This window comes from Contarinia nasturtii, unplaced genomic scaffold (assembly GCF_009176525.2).
Source record: "Contarinia nasturtii isolate CC-2019 unplaced genomic scaffold, AAFC_CNas_1.1 Cnas_scaffold_5494, whole genome shotgun sequence".
Lineage (NCBI taxonomy): Eukaryota > Metazoa > Arthropoda > Insecta > Diptera > Cecidomyiidae > Contarinia > Contarinia nasturtii.
In genome coordinates, this window is record NW_022202765.1 from 1 (window position 1) to 5,178 (window position 5,178).

At 32.8% G+C, this 5,178-nt stretch overlaps 1 long non-coding RNA gene across 1 annotated transcript; it reads right to left on the minus strand.

Annotated features, from left to right (window-relative positions):
* Positions 1–3,595: 3,595 nt before the first annotated feature.
* Positions 3,596–5,172, minus strand: LOC116351444. Its single transcript, XR_004202144.1, has 2 exons — positions 4,506–5,172; positions 3,596–4,434 (listed from the first exon to the last, which is right to left on the minus strand). It is a non-coding gene; the product is annotated as an uncharacterized LOC116351444 (long non-coding RNA).
* Between the last annotated feature and the right edge of the window lie 6 nt (positions 5,173–5,178).

Here is a 5,178-nt window from a genome sequence, read left to right on the forward strand (position 1 = left end):
CGGCTTCAGCATGCCAAAAAACCTTTAGAAAGTGTTTTTTCCAGATGTCCTCCCAGACAATTTTCACCAAAAGTAAGATCCCCCCATTTGGGGTAAAATTTTATGAGACTATGGGGTATTTTGTCAAAATTGTCTGGGAGGGCATCTGGAAAAAACACTTTCTAAAGGTTTTTTGGCATGCTGAAGCCGAATTTTTGGGTTTCAGGTCAAAAAAATCAGGGGTTAAGGGGTTATGGCCCCTGACCCCCCTAGGGGGTGGGGGGAGTTGGAGGGCACATGACCCAAAAAATTTCTCTCATCATTCTGAACAACTTTGTAGAACATAATTTTTTGATTCGATGAGAAAATCTACACATTTGGCTAGAAAAAAAATAATGTTTTTTTTTGTCTTTTTCATACAACATCTAAGTCGATTTTTAAATATTTTGGAAAAAATCTATTCTCAAAAATTGGCACAGCTAAAATAAAAAATTTGTATATGCTTTAGTGGAGAAAAAGTCTTAAAATTACATGTATTTTACGAATTTCGCTGAGGCAGACCTCTTAAAAAATCTTCCATACAAATTGACCCGCCCTAATGTATATAGATGACAAAATCCTAACGTTAATTGTATTGAGACTTGATTTTATGACAAAATAAATGTTAGATTCAGTTTCGTACCAAAAAACTCTACGTACACATTTCCATAGCAATCCAATGAAAAACACAAATTTACTCCAAAATATCATTCCAAAAGGTGGGTTCCAAGCGAATTTTTTTTCGAAAAATTGAACAAATTTCTGAAAATGGTTGTCACCGTTGAATTCCTCGGGTCCGAATTATGTAAAACCAGTTGTCAAAGTAAATCAACAGAGTAAAAATCCAGCTAATTACAGTTGATTACTAAGAAATCACAACTCAGGATGTCGTTCAAAAGCAATTTTTTCCCAATTTTCACCAAATAAAGGACTGTTGGCTTTTCAAAATGTGCATATTAGCCTTAAATTGAGTGCGCTTTCTTTCTTTGATGAACACAACCAAGCCAATCATATAGATTTTGTTGAAAAAGACCCCGTCTACCTGTGATCAAAAATAAGGCCAAACCATCACATAACATGTGTATAGAAAGTCTTTGGAATAAATTCAGGCGTTTATTGCGCCACATAAACAAAAGCAAAAATGTCAACCAATCACATAGGAGACTTAATGGGCTTCCTACTCTACTGTCAAACACAATTTGCACAAAAATTTCCATTCACGATGACGTACAAATTGGATTTACGAAAATGTGTCTGAAATGGTTTTGAACAGCTAAGTTCAAAACAAATTCTGCATGTGTCTAAAGATGAACCAATCTGTCTTCGAACCATGTATCGTTTTCGGTCGTATTCCCAATCTGAGTGCTCAAACCTTTCGAAATTGTCATCAAGTACCGAAAACCGGGTTGGTCAAGCAAACAGTCATGTTTGGTGATTCTTATGGCTTCAACACATCCAAATTTGAACCAAAACAATAGATTTAGACACGATCATTAGGAATCAGCAAAATGTGTAATGAAAAAATTCAATAGGGTGTCAAAATTTGAGTATTTACTTCACCTCATAGCATGTTGCTCTGAAAAATTCATCATTTTGGACAGTGAAACATTCATCGCTATATCGAACCATAAATCAAGTACCAGTGGTTTCTTTTGCATTGATTATATTAGGGCACTACTATATAGGGCTAGAGACGTCGACAACTCGAACTTTGATAAAGTGATGTTTGTATGGTAAGATCTTCTTTTTAGAGCCATTATTTGAAAATTTAGTGCTGAAACCTACATTACTTGCTCTATTATCAACCAAATATTGATGAAATCGATAGAATTGGTTGGGAACTATCTGATTTGCAAGCAGAAAAAACCACAATAATGGCTCTTGAAAAATAGGATTTCCATGAAGAAAGGACCATCATTTTAACTTCAGAAAAAAACACCAAATTAATTATTTCTAGCCTGTTTTTGGATGTATGATAGGCGAAGGTCCAAAATACTTGAAACGTACAACAATTGGTTGGATGGATTGAGAGAAAGTTGATAGAAATCGACAAATCGGTTGTCCAGAACATAATTTTGATGGTTCGACGCATACTGAGGAAAATCTAAGATAATGGTCCGTTCAGTGTGAAGTGAATGTGCTATTCGATAGCCAATGAATAAAGGTTTATACCAATAAAAACGAATTTAATATTGTGTGTTTGTTGTTCAAATGGCAACGTCTGAATTTATTCCAAAGACTTTCTATACACATGTTATTTAGTCATAACAAACACCTAGTTTTTTGATTTTCCCTATGTACGCATTTTTAAGAAATATTTCAAATCTGACTTCGGATTCAGAAAAGCGAGTTCATACCTTTTAAAATGCTTTGCAGATGACCAGAAAAATATCCGATTGATAAAAAACTCAAAAAGCGCCTCCCAAAAATGTTCGACCCCAGGCAAAAATCATTTAAGCAACGAATTTTAAAAAAATGCAAAAGTAGGTTGCGTAGTTTTCCATCTACTTTCAATAAAAAATAATTTCAAACGATTTAAAAAAAACTACGGACAAAATGCAAAGATACAAACACATCATTCGACCAATTGTGGGTCTTTTTCGGCATTTTTGGTAAAATGACCATATTTCCTCCAATTTTCAACCGATCGTGATGATCTTTTTTTTAACATTATCTACGCGGTCGTTTCATTCCGAATGTGGCCATACCTTTTTTCGTAAAAATAATTTCGGTGGTTAAAAATGGAAAAAAATGAATTTTCATCGATTTCTTCAAAATGCTACCCATTACAGTTGAATAATAATAAAAAATGCACCGAACAGATTTTTTCGCCTTGATGGTTCATTTGAAATTATTTAAATAAATACAATATATATATTTTAGGTGACTGATATGATGGTAGCAAATAGCGCTAAACTCATAATAACGGTTAAGCCAGCAAATCAACGAACATTGGCTGCACCACGGCGTGGTTCATTCTCGCGCAATAGCCAAGTGTCAAGCGGTTCACAACAATCACAACATACAAATCCTGCTTCCGACGAAATTGAAAACGACGATCAAGAGGATGAAGTTCTTGATTTACTTGAAAATCAATCACTGGATGATTCCAACAGTTTGATAAATCAAAAGGATGGTGTATTGCATTTATAGTTTGTACAAACTAAGCAAAGCATGTAAAACGATAAGCAAAACCTTCCAAAGCTTCCAAATTTGAATATTAAATTTTTTATTACATTTTTACAGTAGTCATTACATATCAAAATGCGATCTATTAGAAGTATTCAATTTTTAGCAGGAAAATTGTGGGGCTTATAACATTTATACGGAATTTTTGGAAGCTAAACAAACTGAAAATCTGTGTAGTTTGTTCTACAACATGTCTACTCATTATTAATTTTACAGAAAATTCGTACTTATAAAAAAAAACCAAAACTTGAAAAAAAAAAATTACCACTTGTACTTAACAAAATAAAGTTTGTGCCTGAAAAAAAATTTGCAACAACAAATGTACATTCAAAGGAAAATTCTAGAAAATGCATGTCAAGTATCATAATAATGAAAAAATCACTGTAAATTTCTGTAACAAAAAAATTTGAAGAATGATTTTTATTGGAATTTATATAATTTAATGCATAAAATATAAATTTAGTAGAAGTAGTACTTCGTTATTAAAGCAGAGAAATAAATTATAATGTCTTATATCAAAAACGTAATTAAAAAAACTATCATGAATGTGTGCCTTGAAATATTTCATCTATAGATGAAATTTGTTCAAATTGAAAGAGAAACAATTTTTTGTATTCCCAGATAGGTTCAATAATATTCACTCATAAAATAATAACTTTTTTGATATCCGTCCTATTTAAAGGTATATGCATTGAAATTTACTTTGCATGTTAATCCTCTTATTAATTTTTCACGACATATAAGGCAAGTTACAGTTGGTTAGTTATAAAATTATAAAATAAAGACGTCAGTATATTATACAAGTAACTTGGAAATTTCTTTTGCATTCTGTTTACTATCGGCAATACGAGATCCAAATTGCATTGCTTTTTTCTTCAATACGGACACTCTTCGAAGCCCGAGACGGTAGCCACACAAGCGCAAAAGAAGTTTATCTCCAATCCCTTGATCCAATTGATGATAACACTTTTGAAATGGTTTCAATGATCGAATAAAGCGTGTGAAAACTTCTTCAATATATGGTGCTCTAATTGAAACACCATGGTCAGCAATAACACGGTCATCTCTTGCCAAATTTCTGTTTGGCAATCTCTTGAAATCAAATTCCAATTCTTTTTCAAGGCGTTCAAATGATGTTAATCCATCGTCGTATTCACGTAAAAATGCATTGCGATGTCTTGTATAGCCTCCAAATAGTTCATCTGCGCCAGATCCAATTAACAGGACCTATTCTTAAAACAAGAAACATTAGATTTAAAATACTTTCGACTACTATATGAATAATTATTTATACGGACCCTGCATTTAGAAATATAATCCACCCCCAATACGATACCTAGATTGATTAGAATTTTTTAGTAAATTCTAACTTTGAAAAATGTAACGTTTCGGCCCATTATGGTGGTCATTTTCGTGTCAAATGGATTATGTATATACAATTGTGCATGTCTACGAATCAAATTTATGAATTTCAGTGAAATGGATCCACTTGTTTCATTAACTTCTAATAATATTTCGTTTGACAACATAATGTGAACACAACTATAAACAATTTCCATCACTTTGAAACTACAATCGCATCAACCGATTTTGTTCACAATAAAACTTTGTTTTGTTTTCAAAAGAATTTCTTGAGAATTATATGTGAGTGGTTATGTCGAGTATACGCAGCACCTGAGCGAAGAGATGTGTTACATAGTAGCTATTTATATATTCCTATAGCAATAGCTGATATAGATAGCTAGCTAGCAACATTGTATGGTATTTATTGAATTTTCGGGTCTAAGGTGCCCGTATTTTTTTTACAGGGTGGGCCAGAATAACTGAAGGGTTTTTACTTAACATTCTTACGACTGTACAATGACTTTTGATTCACCCGGTCTTGCACCGCTATGTTTGTTGATCATTAGCCTTACTATTACGATAATGCGTATTTTGATTCATTGTTTATTTGAGGCGCAATAACAATGG